We start from the raw sequence: 21574 nt of genomic DNA on the forward strand, positions 1-21574 counted from the left end.
CCAAAAAAAAAGGCAGATTAGGGAAATGGGTCACAGCCTGCGGAGTTTATGGGCCTTAGATCAAAGATGTACGCATACTGTACAGGCACAGGTGGTACTCAAAGGCAGATTAAGAGCGTTCATCACGTGACCTCAATGGCTCTCACCTTTGATGATTACAAGGAGTCCCTGCTGCTCTGTGGTCTTGGTGGTACTCCACCTTAACCTCTGCACTTGTTGCACCAACAAGGCATTCGATCATAAGACCATGTGGTATACACTGTCTCTTAGCTGAAAGTCAGTCTGTCATATCATGACAACAAACGCTTCATTTCTGGGAATGAGGACAAACACCTCTCATACGTAAAGTATGTGATAGATAGAAAGAGAGCGGTTGAATATTTAATTGTAAGTAGGCGATATTTTCAAGAATATATGTTGAAGAGTGTGAAATGTTTGTCATAATGTAAATAGGTGTGTGTAGCTGAGTTGATTACACACGCTGTGGCATACCAGAATAAGTGTATCAAAACAAGTCGGAGAGAAGAACCTTTAATGCAATTTTTTTAAAGACTGCCATGGCAAACATAGCATATAGATTCTTTGTTAATCTTTAAGTTTTTGCGAGTATTAGAGTATAAAAAGTATCTGTGCACATATGTATATAAGTTTCCAGAAATTAATAGAATCTCTGTACAAAAGTATTGCTAGTATTGGTGGAAAGAAATAGCCCTTTAGGTGTGTATAAATTAAAGTATCTCTCCACAAAAAGATTGTTAGCAAAAATAAACTATTTCATAAAAACTTTTTTAGCAAAAAAGTTATTTAGGCACATTATGAAAAAACCTGAAATTAATAACTCATACCCTGATTGCACCAAACCAAATCACTCTGGCAATTCAACTGCAGCTGACACACACTTCGTGGTGACACTTCCATAACCATGTATAGGCCATGAACCACTATACTCTAACAATTGGCCTGGCGGAAGAAGGGGATGAGAAGCAGGTAGGGGAACTTGATTTTCTCTTTATTTTTAAGTAATCCAGTTGACTTATATCAAAGGAGCGAGGGTGACCTCAAATCGGGTTTGTACCGGTACAATGGATGGATAACCATGGAATGGGTTGTCCGTACATGGCAGGTTCAATCTAGGCAGTTAACACTGGACACACGCAACAGTTCTCCTTTATGCTACACCTTTTTCACGTTCCAGTGGCAATCAGCAATTAAGTCACGCCTGGAGGTTTGCTGAGGTACGCTAACGGTCAAGGCTAAAACTCCAGAAAAGCAGGAAATTAAGGTTGGATTTCCAGACTGGAGTAAAGTGTCACTAGTCACGAGTTAGCCGCAGGCCGGTGTGGTCGAGCTTTTCTAGGCGCTTCGGTCTGGAACCGCACGACCGCTACGGTCGCAGGTTCGAATCCTGCCTCGGGCATGGATGTGTCTGATAACCCTAGGTTAGTTAGGTTTAAGTAGTTCTAAGTTGTAGGGGACTAATGACCTCAGATGTTAAGTCCCTTAGTGTTTACAGCCATTTGAAACATTTGAACACTTTGTGGAAATACCGAAAGTGCCACAGATATGATTGAGTAGTTGTTGTAATCCGATGTAGGTATGTGTTTGGATTGGAGAGAGGTCATTCGAAATGATTGACATCATTTCGAACATATAGCGTAACACTAGAGATCTGAGAAGCTAGTGAACATTTTTCTTCTTACGACCTCAGTAGTTAGCACATCATCTACTACTACTGTTTGTGTTTCTTCTCAATCACTCATCGCCTATGACCAGGTCGATATATATCGCGGAACCTCTGATATGATGTTGAGACAGAGTGCGTTCCCAATACTACAATTATCTAGTTTGGGGGGGGGGGGGGGGAGGTTGTGAGGGAGACGCAAATACCGCGTACATACCACGTTCCTTAGCCGAATCAGTTTCAAAGTTCAGTGATTTTATCCCTAGGTTGCATCGTTGGCTGATAACTCGTATTACTACGATCACCGTCACGGTATTTGTCCAGAAAAAAACCACCTCATTGAGAGGTAATGTCCTACCTCGATTCGTAAAATGAGTATGGGTTTTAACATGGATACTTGTGTGCACCTGTAGAACCAAGACTGTTTGTGACAAAAACATGCGCTATGCACTTTGTAAACTGTGTATATACAGTATTGCATTGTACAGATAGTATTGTTTATGTTATGACATGACTTGAGAGTATTTCTGTGTGTCCTATCATGTGGGACGTATAGATTGAGCAGACTGGTAACGACGAGGGTATGAGATAGAGTTTTTAGGTGGAAAATTATATGTGCTGAAGCACAGTTATCAAGAGGAGACATTATGTGTACATTGATTGGTGTCAGACTGTAGCATCAATTGTAATATGTAATTGTAGTTAGATTGGTAAATATGTTCTTGTCTTGCAATATTCTTGTGAGTATGGTGTGTATTTGATAATGTGGAGAGAATTTTGTGGGTTTAACTGTCAATGGAATTTAGGGATCTATGTAAAATAACAACTGGAAGTCCGAGAAAGAATAGGTACATGCTATTTGGATAGCGACAGCATGGGTAATTCGCCATGTAAATTCGATAAGAGCTGATCAGAATGCTCCATCGGTTTTACTATGATATAGGAGTCTCTACATAGCGGAGGGAATGTTTGTGTATGTTGAAATCTGGAAGGGTAAGACGGTAGGGCCGCTGAGAAGAGTGTAGTAGTTTTTTTTTTTTTTTTTTTTTTTTTTTTTTTTTTTTTTTTTTGTAAACAGGTCCTGTTAGGGTAAGAATTTTCATGCATAAAAGCTGATACATCAAGAAAACGAGCGTTAACTATTTCTGGGGCGCTATACAATTCCCAAAAGGTTGACTTGGTTGTTATTTTCTTCACAAAGCCATGTGACATAAGAATAACATTGGGAACGTTTTAGATGTTGAGTCGCCATGCAGTGAGGTGGGATCCTTGTTGGGGCGGGTATGCATGGCTGAACGCATGTGTCAACGCGCCCTGTACTATTCTGCCTTCAGTGGTAGAGACAAGTGGGGCCTGCAGATATCTCGCATATGAGAATGGCGTGAGCGTGCCTTGGAATGCTATGACCTCAGTATAACCGTGACTGTATGGAGGAATCCAACTTTCGCCTGCATTCAACGAATGTAGCTAGCTGCGGCTGTGACTGAGTGCTCAGGAGCCAAGCGGAGACATGTGTCTGCTTTGACAACTGACGGCCGCCTCACTTTGTGGGGTTTGTGGCATGTGCGGACCAGCCTTGATTGTATGTGTGCTCTGTAAATATGTCTTTGCTCCGGTGCGATTGCATCATCATCTGAGTCTAGGTGATAGGAATTTCTCACATGTGTTGTTGTTGTTGTTGTCTTCAGTCCTGAGACTGGTTTGATGCAGCTCTCCATGCTACTCTATCCTGTGCAAGCTGCTTCATCTCCCAGTACCTATTGCAACCTACATCCTTCTGAATCTGCTTAGTGTACTCATCTCTCGGTCTCCCTCTACGATTTTTACCCTCCACGCTGCCCTCCAATGCTAAATTTGTGATCCCTTGATGCCTCAAAACATGTCCTACCAACCGATCCCTTCTTCTAGTCAAGTTGTGCCACAAACTTCTCTTCTCCCCAATCCTATTCAATACCTCCTCATTAGTTACGTGATCTATCCACCTTATCTTCAGTATTCTTCTGTAGCACCACATTTCGAAAGCTTCTATTCTCTTCTTGTCCAAACTAGTTATCGTCCATGTTTCACTTCCATACATGGCTACACTCCAAACAAATACTTTCAGAAACGACTTCCTGATACATAAATCTATATTCGATGTTAACAAATTTCTCTTCTTCAGAAACGCTTTCCTTGCCATTGCCAGTCTACATTTTATATCCTCTCTACTTCGACCATCATCAGTTATTTTACTTCCTAAATAGCAAAACTCCTTTACTACTTTAAGTGTCTCATTTCCTAATCTAATTCCCTCAGCATCACCCGATTTAATTTGACTACATTCCATTATCCTCGTTTTGCTTTTGTTAATGTTCATCTTATATCCTCCTTTCAAGACACTGTCCATTCCGTTCAACTGCTCTTCCAAGTCCTTTGCCGTCTCTGACAGAATTACAATGTCATCGGCGAACCTCAAAGTTTTTACTTCGTCTCCATGAATTTTAATACCTACTCCAAATTTTTCTTTTGTTTCCTTTACTGCTTGCTCAATATACAGATTGAATAACATCGGGGAGAGGCTACAACCCTGTCTCACTCCTTTCCCAACCACTGCTTCCCTTTCATGCCCCTCGACTCTTATTACTGCCATCTGGTTTCTGTACAAATTATAAATAGCCTTTCGCTCCCTGTATTTTACCCCTGCCACCTTTAGAATTTGAAAAAGAGTATTCCAGTCAACATTGTCAAAAGCTTTCTCTAAGTCTACAAATGCTAGAAACGTAGGTTTGCCTTTTCTTAATCTTTCTTCTAAGATAAGTCGTAAGGTCAGTATTGCCTCACGTGTTCCAACATTTCGACGGAATCCAAACTGATCTTCCCCGAGGTCTGCATCTACCAGTTTTTCCATTCGTCTGTAAAGAATTCGCGTTAGTATTTTGCAGCCGTGGCTTATTAAACTGATAGTTCGGTAATTTTCACATCTGTCAGCACCTGCTTTCTTTGGGATTGGAATTATTATATTCTTCTTGAAGTCTGAGGGTATTTCGCCTGTCTCATACATCTTGCTCACCAGCTGGCAGAGTTTTGTCATGACTGCCTCTCCCAAGGCCGTCAGTAGTTCTAATGGAATGTTGTCTACTCCGGGGGCCTTGTTTCGACTCAGGTCTTTCAGTGCTCTGTCAAACTCTTCACGCAGTATCGTATCTCCCATTTCGTCTTCATCTACATCCTCTTCTATTTCCATAATATTGTCCTCAAGTACATCGCCCTTGTATAAACCTTCTATATACTCCTTCCACCTTTCTGCCTTCCCTTCTTTGCTTAGAACTGGGCTGCCATCTGAGCTCTTGATATTCATACACGTGGTTCTCTTCTCTCCAAAGGTCTCTTTAATTTTCCTGTAGGCAGTATCTATCTTACCCCTAGTGAGATAAGCTTCTACATCCTTACATGTGTCCTCTAGCCATCCCTGTTTAGCCATTTTGCACTTCCTGTCGATCTCATTTTTGAGACGTTTGTATTCCTTTTTGCCTGCTTCATTTACTGCATTTTTATATTTTCTCCTTTCATCAATTAAATTCAATATTTCTTCTGTTACCCAAGGATTTCTAGCAGCCCTCGTCTTTGTACCTACTTTATCCTCTGCTGCCTTCACTACTACATCCCTCAGAGCTACCCATTCTTCTTCTACTGTATTTCTTTCCCCTATTTTCCCTGTCAATTGTTCCCTTATGCTCTCTCTGAAACTCTGTACAACCTCTGGTTCTTTCAGTTTATCCAGGTCCCATCTCCCTAATTTCCCACATTTTTGCAGTTTCTTCAGTGTTAATCTACAGGTCATAACCAATAGATTGTGGTCAGAGTCCACATCTGCTCCTGGAAATGTCTTACAACTTAAAACCTGGTTCCTAAATCTCTGTCTTACCATTATATAATCTATCTGATACCTTTTAGTATCTCCAGGGTTCTTCCACGTATACAACCTTCTTTCATGATTCTTAAACCAAGTGTTAGCTATGATTAAGTTGTGCTCTGTGCAAAATTCTACTAGGCGGCTTCCTCTTTCATTTCTTAGCCCCAATCCATATTCACCTACTATGTTTCCTTCTCTCCCTTTTCCTACACTCGAATTCCAGTCACCCATTACTATTAAATTTTCGTCTCCCTTCACTATCTGAATAATTTCTTTTATTTCATCGTACATTTCTTCAATTTCTTAATCATCTGCAGAGCTAGTTGGCATATAAACTTGTACTACTGTAGTAGGTGTGGGCTTAGTATCTATCTTGGCCACAATAATGCGTTCACTATGCTGTTTGTAGTAGCTTACCCGCATTCCTATTTTCCTATTCATTATTAAACCTACTCCTGCATTACCCCTATTTGATTTTGTGTTTATAACCCTGTAGTCACCTGACCAGAAGTCTTGTTCCTCCTGCCACCGAACTTCACTAATTCCCACTATATCTAACTTTAACCTATCCATTTCCCTTTTTAAATTTTCTAACCTACCTGCCCGATTAAGGGATCTGACATTCCACGCTCCGATCCGTAGAACGCCAGTTTTCTTTCTCCTGATAACGACATCCTCCTGAGTAGTCCCCGCCCGGAGATCCGAATGGGGGACTATTTTACCTCCGGAATATTTTACCCAAGAGGATGCCATCATCATTTAATCATACAGTAAAGCTGCATGTCCTCGGGAAAAATTACGGCTGTAGTTTCCCCTTGCTTTCAGCCGTTCGCAGTACCAGCACAGCAAGGCCGTTTTGGTTAATGTTGCAAGGCCAGATCAGTCAATCATCCAGACTGTTGCCCCTGCAACTACTGAAAAGGCTGCTGCCCCTCTTCAGGAACCACACGTTTGTCTGGCCTCTCAACAGATACCCCTCCGTTGTGGTTGCACCTACGGTACGGCCATCTGTATCGCTGAGGCACGCAAGCCTCCCCACCAACGGCAAGGTCCATGGTTCATGGGGGGAGGATTTCTCACATGTGAAGTATGAATGGGGTTGCCACAACCTTATGCTTGCGGGTAGCTGTGTGAGGTTTGACATTTGACGGGTGCGTCACTTATCGCTACCTCCTGTGTACTGTACTGGACAGGGGGGTGACGGGCAGTGCTTGCATGCGTTGATTGTTTCGTGAGCAGGTCTGTAGGCCAAGCTATGCGCTATTTGGACAGTTTACGAGTACTGAGTGTGTCTACACATCAGTGTGAAGTATTATTTAGGAGGAATCTGAATGTCTGTAATTAAATTATTTCCATAAAGTAGGAGCTGTTTGCGTGTCTGCAGACTGTGTATTGTGAGCGCAAGCGTAAGATGGAGAGTGTTATGCCTCATTGTGATAAATATATTCGACCTACAAATAAAATGCTCGAAAGTAAATAGAGTGGACTTCCTCCTTACTCTCTCCAGCAGCCTAGCGCAGTTCGAGTAATTTTAGCATAATTCTCGTCTCTACAGACCACCATCTGGGATTAGGTCATAGGAGGGATGATAGTACAATCTGATGGCAGTAAAGTACTATGTCAGTTGGAAAGTAAAACTCGTGATGGAGACATCGCCTGAAAATTAAAGACTTGTGTTCAGATCTCTATGTCATGCACTAGATACTACTCCGATAGGTGACACATACCTAAGCATTCTGTCTGATCACCTGCATCCATTCATGTCCATTGTGCATTCCGACGGACTTGGGCAATTCCAGCAGGATAATGCGACAACTGGAGAAGAAATAAAAACTTTGTGGTTCGCCGTTGACATTGTAATTTTGTCAGAGATAGGAAAGGACCTGGAAGAGCAGCTGAACGGAATGGAAAGTGTCTTGAAAGGAGTCTATAAGATTAACATCAACAAAAGCAAAACGAGGATAATGGAATGTAGTCGAATTAAATCGGGTGCTGCTGCGGGAATTAGATTAGGAAATGAGAAGCTTAAAGCAGTAAAGGAGTTTTGCTATTTGGGGAGCAAAATACACTCCTGGAAATTGAAATAAGAACACCGTGAATTCATTGTCCCAGAAAGGGGAAACTTTATTGACACATTCCTGGGGTCAGATACATCACATGATCACACTGACAGAACCACAGGCACATAGACACAGGCAACAGAGCATGCACAATGTCGGCACTAGTACAGTGTATATCCACCTTTCGCAGCAATGCAGGCTGCTATTCTCCCATGGAGACGATCGTAGAGATGCTGGGTGTAGTCCTGTGGAACGGCTTGCCATGCCATTTCCACCTGGCGCCTCAGTTGGACCAGCGTTCGTGCTGGACGTGCAGACCGCGTGAGACGACGCTTCATCCAGTCCCAAACATGCTCAATGGGGGACAGATCCGGGGATCTTGCTGGCCAGGGTAATTGACTTACACCTTCTAGAGCACGTTGGGTGGCACGGGATACAGGCGGACTTGCATTGTCCTGTTGGAACAGCAAGTTCCCTTCCCGGTCTAGGAATGGTAGAACGATGGGTTCGATGACGGTTTGGATGTACCGTGCACTATTCAGTGTCCCCTCGACGATCACCAGAGGTGTACGGCCAGTGTAGGAGATCGCTCCCCACACCATGATGCCGGGTGTTGGCCCTGTGTGCCTCGGTCGTATGCAGTCCTGATTGTGGCGCTCACCTGCACGGCGCCAAACACGCATACGACCATCATTGTCACCAAGGCAGAAGCGACTCTCGTCGCTGAAGACGACAGGTCTCCATTCGTCCCTCCATTCACGCCTGTCGCGATACCACTGGAGGCCGGCTGCACGATGTTGGGGCGTGAGCGGATGACGGCCTAACGGTGTGCGGGACCGTAGCCCAGCTTCATGGAGACGGTTGCGAATGGTCCTCGCCGATACCCCAGGAGCAACAGTGTCCCTAATTTGCTGGGAAGTGGCGGTGCGGTCCCCTACGGCACTGCATAGGATCCTACGGTTTTGGCGTGCATCCGTGCGTCGCTGCGGTCCGGTCCCAGGTCGACGGGCACGTGCACCTTCCGCCGACCACTGGCGACAACATCGATGTACTGTGGAGACCTCACGCCCCACGTGTTGAGCAATTCGGCGGTACGTCCACCCGGCCTCCCGCATGCCCACTATACGCCCTCGCTCAAAGTCCGTCAACTGCACATACGGTTCACGTCCACGCTGTCGCGGCATGCTACCAGTGTTAAAGACTGCGATGGAGCTCCGTATGCCACAGCAAACTGGCTGACACTGACGGCGGCGGTGCACAAATGCTGCGCAGCTAGCGCCATTCGACGGCCAACACCGCGGTTCCTGGTGTGTCCTCTGTGCCGTGAGTGTGATCATTGCTTGTACAGCCCTCTCGCAGTCTTCGGAGCAAGTATGGTGGGTCTGACACACCGGTGTCAATGTGTTCTTTTTTCCATTTCCAGGAGTGTAACTGATGATGGTCGAGGTAGCGAGGATATAAAATGTAGCCTGGCAATGGCAAGGAAAGCGTTTCTCAAGAAGAGAAATTTGTTAACATCGAGTATGGATTTAAGTGTCAGGAAGACGTTTCTGAAAGTATTTGTATGGAGTTTAGCCGTGTATGGAAGTGAAACATGGACGATAAATAGTTTAGACAAGAAGAGAATAGAAGCTTTCGAAATGTGGTGCTACAGAAGAATGGTGAAGATTAGATGGGTGGATCACGTAACTAGTGAGGAGGTATTGAATAAAACTGGAGAGAAGAGAAATTTGTGGCACAACTTGACTAGAAGAAGGGATCGGTTGGTAGGGCATGTTTTGAGGCATCAGGGGATCACCAATTTAGTATTGGAGGGCAGAGTGGAGGGTAAAAATCGTAGAGGGAGACCAAGAGATGAATACACCAAACAGATTCAGAAGGATGTAGGTTGCAGTAGGTACTGGGAGATGAAGAAGATTGCACAGGATAGAGTAAAATGGAGAGCTGCATCAAACCAGTCTCTCGACTGAAGACCACACCACCACCACCAACAACAACAGCAACACTGCGACACCTCACACAGCCAGCCAGAATTGCTACAGAGAGACCCCAGGAACACTCTTCTGAGTTTAAACACTTCCGCTGGCCGCGAAACTCCCCAGACATGAACATTATTGAGCATATCTGGGATGCTTTGCAAAGTGCAGTTCAGAAGAGATCTCCACCCCCCTCTTACCGATTTATGAACAGCCCTGCAGGATTCATGGTGTCAGTTCCTTCAGCACTGCTTCAGACATTAGTCGAGTCCATGTCATTTCGTGTTGCGGCACCTCTGCTTGCTTCCGGGGTCCCTACACGACATTAGTCAGGTGCAGCAGTTTCATCTACATCTACATACATACTCCGCAATCCACCATACGGTGCGTGGCGGAGGGTACCTCGTACCACAACTAGCATCTCCTCTCTCTGTTCCACTCCCAAACAGAACGAGGGAAAAATTACTACCTATTTGCCTCTGTACGAGCCCTAATCTCTCTTACCTTATCTTTGTGGTCTTTCCGCGAAATATAAGTTGGCGGCAGTAAAATTGTACAGCAGTCAGTCTCAAATGCTGGTTCTCTAAATTACCTCAGTAGTGATTCACGAAAAGAACGCCTCCTTTCCTCTAGAGACTCCCACCAGAGTTCCTGAAGCATTTCCGTAACACTCGCGTGATGATCAAACCTACCAGTAACAAATCTAGCAGCCCGCCTCTGAATTGCTTCTATGTCCTCCCACAATCCGACCTGACAGGGATCCCAAACGCTCGAGCAGTACTCAAGAATAGGTCGTATTAGTGTTTTATAAGCGGTCTCCTTTACAGATGAACTACATCTTCCCAAAATTCTACCAATGAACCGAAGACGATTATACGCCTTCCCCACAACTGCCATTACATGCTTGTCCCACTTCATACCGCTCTGCAATGTTACGCCCAAATATGTAATCGACGTGACTGAGTCATGCACTACACTACTAATGGAGTATTCAAACATTACAGGATTCTTTTTCCTATTCATCTGCATTAATTTACATTTATCTATATTTAAAGTTAGGTGCCACTCTTTACACCAATCACAAATCCTGTCCAAGTCAACTTGTATCCTCCTACAGTCACTCAACCATGACACCTTCCCGTACACCACAGCATCATCAGCAAACAGCAGCACATTGCTATCCATTCTATGCAAAAGATCATTTATGTAGATAGAAAACAACAGCGGAACTACCACACTTCCCTGGGGCACTCCAGATGATACCCTCAAGTCCGACGAATACTCACCATCGAGTTTCTTCAGTGTACCTCTCGTGCGGACAGCAAAACAAAACGGTAGCGTTACGTATCATAGTGTGTCGCCCTGGGAAGAGGCCAGAGGCTCCTGATATACAAGTTCTACCAAGGACGCGTGAATAATGGAGAGGGTGGGCCCCGTGACGGACTTCCACGGACAGCCAGCTGGCCACGTGAGCCGCAACTAATGGTCCTCGCGGCCGAGGGCTCCGCCTGGGATCGAACGGGGACCGAGGCGGCAGCGATTGGCGGCCAGACGCGTCGCTAATTAGAGCGGCCGCAGCGTGCGATGCATATTCATGTCCGCTAATGGGCGGCCTCTTCCTCCCGCTCGGCGCCGGGCGGAGCAGGACGGCGCAACCGACCCTGCACGTGCTGCGCGACAGCCGGCAGCTACTCGTGTCACCCGGAGCGCCGCCATCTGCCCGGCCATTGTCAAAAACTGCTGCCGGCCTCCTGTTTCCCACCATTTAATGCTGCTCCAGAGGCCACTAGCCTGAGCGCATTATCTGTTCCGGTGGTGTCGTCTGAATTTGCCAACCTTTTCACAGTTTCACGTAAAGACGAACATATTCACAACTTACGACTTAACGGCCTGTCAGTTGCCACAAAATCAAAACCGAGAATTAGTGCAGTAGAGTAAAAGATGAAATGGACTTGTCCAAGTTCTTCACCTTTGTACACTCCTGGAAATGGAGAAAAGAATACAATGACACCGGTGTGTCAGACCCACCATACTTGCTCCGGACACTGCGAGAGGGCTGTACAAGCAATGATCACACGCACGGCACAGCGGACACACCAGGAACCGCGGTGTTGGCCGTCGAATGGCGCTAGCTGCGCAGCATTTGTGCACCGCCGCCGTCAGTGTCAGCCAGTTTGCCGTGGCATACGAAGCTGCATCGCAGTCTTTAACACTGGTAGCATGCCGCGACAGCGTGGACGTGAACCGTACGTGCAGTTGACGGACTTTGAGCGAGGGCGTATAGTGGGCATGCGGGAGGCCAGGTGGACGTACCGCTGAATTGCTCAACACGTGGGGCGTGAGGTCTGCACAGTACATCGATGTTGTCGCCAGTGGTCGGCGGAAGGTGCACGTGCCCGTCGACCTGGGACCGGACTGCAGCGACGCGCGGATGCACGCCAAGACCGTAGGATCCTACGCAGTGCCGTAGGGGACCGCACCGCCACTTCCCAGCAAATTAGGGACACTGTTGCTCCTGGGGTATCGGCGAGGACCATTCGCAACCGTCTCCATGAAGCTGGGCTATGGTCCCGCACACCGTTAGGCTGTCTTCCGCTCACGCCCCAACATCATGCAGCCCGCCTCCAGTGGTGTCGCGACAGGCGTGAATGGGGCGACGAATGGAGACGTGTCGTCTTCAGCGATGAGACTCGCTTCTGCCTTGGTACCAATGATGGTCGTATGCGTGTTTGGCGCCGTGCAGGTGAGCGCCACAATCAGGACTGCATACGACCGAGACACACAGGGCCAACACCCGGCATCATGGTGTGGGGAGCGATCTCCTACACTGGCCGTACACCTCTGGTGATCTTCGAGGGGACACTGAATAGTGCACGGTACATCCAAACCGTCATCGAACCCATCGTTCTACCATTCCTAGACCGGCAAGGGAACTTGCTGTTCCAACAGGGCAATGCACGTCCGCCTGTATCCCGTGCCACCCAACGTGCTCTAGAAGGTGTAAGTCAATTACCCTGGCCAGCAAGATCCCCGGATCTGTCCCCCATGGATCATGTTTGGGACTGGATGAAGCGTCGTCTCACGCGGTCTGCACGTCCAGCACGAACGCTGGTCCAACTGAGGCGCCAGGTGGAAATGGCATGGCAAGCCGTTCCACAGGACTACATCCAGCATCTCTACGATCGTCTCCATGGGAGAATAGCAGCCTGCATTGCTGCGAAAGGTGGATATACACTGTACTAGTGCCAACATTGTGCATGCTCTGTTGCCTGTGTCTATGTGCCTGTGGTTCTGTCAGTGTGATCATGTGATGTATCTGACCCCAGGAATGTGTCAATAAAGTTTCCCCTTCCTGGGACAATGAAGTCACGGTGTTCTTATTTCAATTTCCAGGAGTGTATTTGAGAGAGTGCTTATTCTCTCATAGTACCTCACTACGTATTCCCGGCGGGGTCAGGGATTTTCTCTGCTTCGTGATGACTGGGTGTTGTCTGATGTCCTTAGGTTAGTTAGGTTTAAGTAGTTCTAATTTCTAGGGGACTGATGACCATAGATGTTAAGTCCCATAGTGCTCAGAGCCATTTGAACCATTTTGAACCTCATTACGCACGGTGAAGAAAAATACGCGCACTGGGACTTCAAGCACGACTCCTCGCATATTAGCAACAGCGAAATGTCTCTCTTGCGCATATTTCTGGCAGTAAATCGACTTTAAATATTGGTAATCTGTCAACGCTGTAACCACATGCACGGTAACTACCACTGTGAACATACGCGAGTAGCGCTGTGCAGTTGGTGCAGTGGACAGTGTTTAGGATTTGCATGCTGGAGGTCGAGGCTCCGTTTCTGGGTCGAGGCGAATTCATTTTTATTGGCTAAATACAGTCTGCGTGGTACGGTGTCAGGCGTTTAATCGTCGTATAGCGATTATGTAAGGTGCCATGACATGGACACTTACACGTTATCTTACCAACATTAGTATTAATAGTAAAGGGACTGGCAAGAGCATCAGATCATGACTATATTGAATTATGATAAATATGAGGCACTCTCGAGCAGTATTCCCTGCATGTGTGCATGATTAAGTCACTAACTTAAAGCCTTGGTGAAAAGTGTCGGAAGTTGAGAATTGTGCAATGTAAAGTCTGCAGCTGGCCGTAGCTCGCCAAGGCCGCCGTGCGCGGCAGGTAGCGGTCACCGGAAACGCGGGACAATACGGAGCTTTTGCGGATAGCCCGGCATCCGTGCAACACTTGGCGAAGACGGGAATTTCGTTTGCCTAGGGGCGTTATGACCTACTCGATCATTGGGTAGATCTCAGTGGAGGGATTTCGGCGATGTGATAGAGCGTTCGACATTGGTCGAAACTGAGTATTCTTCCTCCGCGTTTTCGTACGCGTGGGAGGCGGGAGCTTCGAAGGGAGATATACGGTCTGTATCGCAGCACTGCACCAACGCCTGTCCCGTGCACAGTTCTTCGGTTAGAGCTCTTTGTGTGTTCAGAAGCGAGATTTTCACCAACGCTTAACCACTTCCAACAACTTACCTACTATTCTTGATCTGGTAGTTATCCTTGCGAGGTGACGAGTATTTATCAACGTAGCTGCCGCTAATAGGGGCGCGTAATTGCAAATTGTTAATATGCCATTCTCAAGAGTGTGTGGGTGGACAAGGAAATTCGCATTTTTTTGTAAATTTTGTCAGTTGTGGGGGATATCAAATTAAAATTCCACTGTTACAATCGAATTATCGACCTCATTGTTCCAGTAAGCTTTACACGTACTCTAGTCACTGCACAGCTTCCCCAGACGGGAAGGAAAGAAGGTTTGCGGTCTTCTATGTCAGCGACGGACAAATAAGTTTACAATTAAAGTGGGTCTTCTACAAAACATTTACACTTACGTATTAAGAACACAGAAATGGAAGCACAACCGTTTTCATAGGTCAGCTTTTACAGAAGCCTTTAGCACGTCGTGAACGCGAAATATTTCTCACCACTGCATCTAAAAGATTTCAAACCTGTTTTCTGTTTACCCTCCCCCAATGGTTCAATCTATTAGCATCAACTATTATTCTTGCCACGTTCAGGTTCTTTACACTTCGTTGGGGCCTTACGTCATCAGTAGGGCTAGCAACGTGCCTTACAAATTATTTCCATACTCGGTTACCATTTGCGTGTTTTATTATCATGGAACCACCAACTATGCCTTTCAACACTGCGTCTCATAGGCGCATGCTATTTAATAAGTATCTGTGTGCTTTACTATTATAATTATTATTACTAATTATGGAAATGTGGGAACGTCACATCCATTACCGTTGGGGAAACAGTGTAGTTACCGTATATGTGACTACAGTGTTGCCAGACTGCCCATTTTTAACGCCGGAAATATATGCAGAACGAAAATTTGTGACAGGCATTTTTGTATTGCTACTGTGTGAGTAATCGCGCTGCGAAGTCCGAGTGCGCGAATTTTTCTTCACCCTATATATGAGAATGCAACTTTCACAGATTCCAATTCTATGGTGCTGAAACAATTTCCTTTCTCTCTTCTCGCCTCCTGTACCTTTCACTCCTTTCTTCTCTTTTGTTTCGATGAAATAAACTGTCTTATTTTGTGACTAACGCGTTTCCCGTTGTTAAGGCATCTTCACATTGGCTGACACAACAGGTATTAAACGAATAGGCTGCTGTTCATGCAAATGTGTTATTTGCGCTGCTAGAACATGTGCAACGACATTTCTTACACATTTACATCCTTTAATGCATTTCTGTAGACCAAATACAGTTTTGGTGTCTTTCGGACAGCGCTATAAACTCTACAAGGGCACTGCGAGAAATCTCTTAAAATTCGACAAGGGCAACTTTTATGTATTTTAAACGTGACTGCCAGTCTACTCAAGACTAGTTCATAATAGGTCACCACGTAATGTTCTTAAAATACTGACAACAGTGTTTACCTGCTGACGCATCTTCCTGAATGGCAGCCTCTGCGTTTAATACCTGTTGTAGCAAACAATCTCATCAACACATTTATCACTAGTTGCTGTACCGTCCCGCCATGAACTGGAAAAAGTTGTCTCTTGTTCGCTAGATAAACTGAGGATTTGTAGAACTGGTTGTGTGGCCAGTCAATGGATAATGTTAATCGAATCAAAAGACTGCAGAAAATAGTACTTAATAGTTCAACCGATGTAAGCATGGCAGACTCTTCTGCATGGGGGGAAAAAAATCACATAAGATGTTCCACAAGACACAATTTTAGGTCTCCTGTTGTTTGTCGTATATGTGAAAAACCTTCCGTCAGTTCAAAAGGAACAATGGTACACATAATGATAATACGAGAAGAAAAATATTACATTCATTACTGCTCACTGAGATTGCCTTTAGCACAAAAAGAAATGCATTAAAATTTTTCATCTTTTATCCAATGTTGTGTAAAGTACGAGGGTCGTTCAATAAGTAATGCCCCACATTTTTTTAAAAAAAAGGGATTAATATATATAGAGAACCGTCCTTGTTGGTGCTTCACATTTGACGTTTGTTCTGTGCACTTGTGAAGTTTCGAACCGTTCTGGCAGATGGCAGAGTCGTAGTACAGCGTCAAAATGGTGTCTACCTTCGACTCACTTCACAAGCAGCGAGCTGTTATTCAATTCTTGTGTGTAGAAAATGAATCCGTGGTGAACATCCACAATCGTTTGTGTGCAGTGTATGACGGTGCTGCAGTTGATAAGAGTACAGTTGGACAATGGGTAAAGAAAGTTACAGTCTCAGGAAATGCAGAAACAGAGCTCCATGGGCAGCCACGTTCGGGACGTCCTGTGACAACCACTGCTCCAGCGCGAATGCCATTACTCATGCCAACCGGTTCATCACAACTCGACAATTGGCTCTGTAGTTTGGACTTGATGAGGGTGACAATCATGCAGTGAAAACAGAGCTATTCCTACAGGACAAGAGCTTTTATCAGCAGGGAATACACGCTCTTCCACAACGTTGGCGTACGACCAGAGAACGTGATGGAGATCACGTAGAAAAATAGTACATGGACAAGACATGGTGATGTATATTGTCACGTAATCTTAACAAGAAATATTTTCCGAGAAAAAAATATGGTCATTGCTTACTGAACGACCCTCGTACACATGTTGTACTGAGGGGCGATCCGTATGGTTGGAATTGAAGAATGCACTTCATACTCGACGACTGCAGAATAGAAACGTTTATTGTTCCAAGATGACTGGTTTCAACAGTCGTATGCTGCCGTCATCTGATCTAAGTGGACAAGATGAAGATAATGAGGGTGAGGGGGGGGGGAGGCTACAATTAATTTCAGCTATTACACGAAATACAAAATTTCACATTTCTTACGGAACTGCTTATAAAGTGCTTATTACATTACATAAAATCGAAGCCCAAAAGGCATCCACACATACACTTATCCTAATAAAAAAACACAGAACTGATAAAATATCCTTGTCATGTCCAACGTCGATATGCATGAAGATAGTAGATGTTGTCAATTGTGTGCATTTTATCAACTATGTGTATCTTATCATGTATATGTTGTGCAGTGGCGTTTGTGCTTTGTCTTCTTGTAATGGAACATGGCACTGTTATAATAAGTTCCATAAGATAAGCGAAATTTTGTATTTAGTGTAATAGATGAAATTAATTGCAGTTTTCTTCCCTCCCCCCCCCTCCATTGTCATGTTCCATTCTTATATCAGATTATGGTGGCATAAGACTGATGAAACCAGTCATCTGGGAACAATAAAAGTTTCTAAACTGCGATCGCAGCATACGAAGTGTGTTTTTCAGTTTCAGTGATTTAAAATATCTGACAGCATCGTTAAATACGAACATGCTTCAATCAATGAAAACAATTCATTAAAATTACTTGCAGGTCTTAGGCAATGGGCGATACCTCATGCAGGGAAATAATAAAGGAACGCTCATTACACGCATGAAGAAAAATCAACATATGAAGACCTTAGGAGGTCCTCAGTTATACAATGTCGTTTGGAGAAACAACTCACTGTGGCAATGCGTAGACAAATGAAGGTAGGAGACTGCTACACACAAAATAGCTTCACTGGTTGAACATTTGAAAAGATAGCCCGTCAGTAAACGCGAATGCAAATAATTTTAGAGCTAAACACAGTAATCTGACTCTCGTAGGGCATCCATCAAATGAATTCTCATACATACAAATACCCCTAAATCGATCAATTAACCGGCAGTTTGCTGAAGAATAGCAAGCAAAGTCCACATGTGACAGCAGTTCCAACATGTGGTTCACCATACAAGGAAACACAAGTGCAATTTACCACTTACTCCCACAAAATATTTATAGAAATGATGTATACTTTACGGAAAACGTTCCTGTATCACTTACTGCAAGCATAAGCGATCCATAAGAAAGAGAATATCTTAATCTGACACAATAAGCTTTCGAGAATATTCGATCATTGTCAAAACAATGTAAGTCAGGCATAAATTACACTAATTTAAATATTAATAGTCCAGATATTCAACTAAGAACTTTCCTGCAAGCCTTCCCCCCCCCCCCCCCACCCCAATATCCGCAGTCAAAAAAACATGCGAAATCAGCTCATTACTCATTTATGAATGATGATAAATAAATATCCTACATGATACCGCATACATGCAACATCTTAAGGCATCCGCAGAAGACAGTACCAGTTGTTACAGAATTCTCACGCAATGCATATACCTTCGCATGAGCGTCCACTCACTCGGGCGGCTACTTTGACAGTGTGCTTGTATACCGTTGACTATTCTTTTCTTGTTTCTTGATCATGGCTTCTTGGGATCTCTTGTGAAGAGTCACGGTAAAAGTTTAGTAGTGGCGTGGGACAATCTGTTGTGGGTGAATTCGTTTCCGGCTAATAATCTGTCCAGTTAATGTGAAATAATGATGTATGATACAAGTGTTCAGATAAATCTATTAAACTTCCACACGATTTTAATAATTCCACCTGGTACAGTTTATCCTGGAACTGGAATATGATTGCTCTGTTTCAATGAAGTAATGCCTGTTCAGTTATATTGGCATTTATTACTGGTTGTGATGTGAACTGCTGCTTGGCAGTGTTAGTGACTATTCAAAATCTACTTGCAATTAATGTTCATTTACCATAAGAATAGTGTTCGTTAGTGAAATGCAATATCAATTAAGTTACACAACAGTTGGTAATTTAACTTTTGAAACCGCTGGTTTATTGGCATTTCTGGAAAAGAACACTCTTATACTCTCTTTCGAACAGCAAATTTCGTGCAACAGTTTGTATGTATAATGGGACTTACTGCGTCGCAAATCGTTCTAATGAATTAATTGATTTGAATTACAGTGTTCCTAAGCAACGTGATCAACAAGGTGATATGTGTCCTAATTAAAACGAAACCTCGATATTTTGAATAAATTTTCGGTCGGTTTTGATCAAAAATCAGTATTTGTCTCGAAAAGTAATTTCAAACTTCGTGCATTAAGTCCAAGCACGTTTGCAATTATTATACGCGATTTAATGGAAAGCTCAATCACGCGCCAGCGTGTAAAGTGTTTCAAATTGAGCATGCAGGTTTCAATTTTTCCTGATGGGCTAAACGACTTTTTGCAATAACGTTATGTGTCTATCTCACGCAAAATCCAAATGAAACTGTATTTGTCTCTATTCGGCACAAAATGAAAATCGCCGCACAGGTCAACGAACTGTACACATGCAATTTTAGAACTCTAAGCGGTAACTCGTCTAAGAGCAAAAGCCGCACACAAATTTGCACTTTTTACATGCATACAAAAATCAAAACACCTTTATGTTAAACATAAATTATGGCATGCAATTACTAATTAAACATTTCCTATTCTAAATAAACTTCGAGAAACTGTATTTCATAATCAATAAAATTTAATCCCGTGAAAGAAACTATTAGTCTGCTAAAATGGATTCAGATTACTGTTAACTCATGTCTGGACGATTACATAATTTATTGCTACTTGCATGGAATGAACGAAAAACGTGTACTGAAAAATATTATCAGTTGAGTAATTTACGAACTTTTATGACAAATGTGGTACTCCTTGTATCGCTACACTTGCAGCACCTCAACTTAAGTTCATGACGGTTCACGAGTCTACCAGAGCGTTAGTGCCAAATGTAATTCAATGAGCCACAATGACTTCTTTGCCCAGAGATTTTGCGTCCAAAATAGAACCAGAGAACTGCCAACTACTTTGGAAATACGGGCGGTATTTGTCTAAAGATATCTAAGGGATCCAAGTTACTGTTACTATCTTCTAAGATATATCCTACGAGTAAATGGTAGCGGAGAATTAAGTCCGAACGTGCACTGGATACATAAAAAAAGAATTACTTGATTTCAGGGAGTAATAATTACGAAACAGGAATAGTGTATTGACTGAATGGGCGTGATATGGAGTGTTAACAGAATCGGCTCTAGACTACAGTCCATACGCCTACCAGTTAGTCTGAAGCAAGGTGGCACGGCGTCCATTCAACAATAGCTGTTTTGTGTTCCACAACTTAGCAGTAATGATCCAGTGATTACATTCGAGCGCCAGTATCATTAGAATTTTGTGATTGGTCCTACGTTGCCAAGAAAAATCGTCGTTGGTGTAATCAGTTTGTAGAGAACGGAAGTTTATGAAAAGGTAAGAGTAGACAATGCTCTTTTTAAGAAACAGTGGGACGAATTCGGAAAAAAATTTCTGCGGAATCCACGAAAGTCTATCACCACCCAAGCAACGAATTTGCAGCCCTTCACATGACTGTCGGGTGAATTTCAAGACGACATTGTCCTTAGACCATACATACTGCAATTAGTGCAAGATCTTCGGGTTGCTGACAGAAGGCGGTCTATAATCCATGCGGACTACAATTACTGTAAGCTCTTTAGGTTGGTGGTATAAGGAAACGTGTTAATCTCAGCAGTGTTCTGCTGGAAGAAGATTAGTTTTCGGTGACGAAGCCATGCTTCATGTTAGCGGTAAAGTAAACTGACAGACAAGCACACATCTGAGGACTTGGGAGCCTCATGCTAGTGTTAAGCATGAAAGAGACTAGCTTAAGGTAAACTTTTTTTGTGCCACTTCTTATGAACAAGTTCATGGTATCTTCCTTTTTTAGGAAAGCATAGTGACTCTAATGAGCTACCTTCGCATGCTGCAGCCTTCCCACAACCTGAAGAGAACTCTAATGACTTAAGATTGCGATTCCATTGCGGTTCTAGGCGCTTCAGCCCGAAACCGCGCGACCGCTACGGTCGCAGGTTCGAATCCTGCTTCGGGCATGGATGTGTGTGATGTCCTTAGATTAGTTAGATTTAAGTAGTTCTAAGTTCTAGGGGACTGTGACCTCAGATGTTAAGTCCCATAATGCTCAGAGCCATTTTTTTTTGGTGGTGCTAGACGACACTCGCACAAAATTTTCCGAAGATTCCTCAGTGACAAGCTGCCTCAACATTCCGTAGGGTGCACAAGATCCCGAGACACTGGCCCTGAATTCCTGGCCTTTACTATCTTCAGACGTGATCCCATGCGATTTTTTCTTGTGGGGTTATGTGAAGGAAAGTTTTTCATCTCGCCTTTACGTCGTGAAATAGATGAACTGAAGAACAGGTTTAAGGGATGCAGTCAGTGTAGATGTGTTTCATAAAGTTTATGAAGAATTTACCTATCGTCCAGACATCGTCCGTGCTGCTGCTGGTGGAATACAGAGGATTTGTACTAACATAACTACAACATTAAGATTTTGTGTTTTGCAGTTTCTCCCCGTTTTTTAATATGTTTGCATGAGGGTTTTATATCAGGTCATTCTTTTTGATACACACTGTAATCATCGCCATGTCTCTATGTGGCTGTGATGGGGAGGATCTGTCGGCGCTAATACTGAAAGCGATGGTTTAGTCTGGCTACAAGTG

This window comes from Schistocerca gregaria, chromosome 8 (assembly GCF_023897955.1).
Source record: "Schistocerca gregaria isolate iqSchGreg1 chromosome 8, iqSchGreg1.2, whole genome shotgun sequence".
Taxonomy (NCBI): domain Eukaryota; kingdom Metazoa; phylum Arthropoda; class Insecta; order Orthoptera; family Acrididae; genus Schistocerca; species Schistocerca gregaria.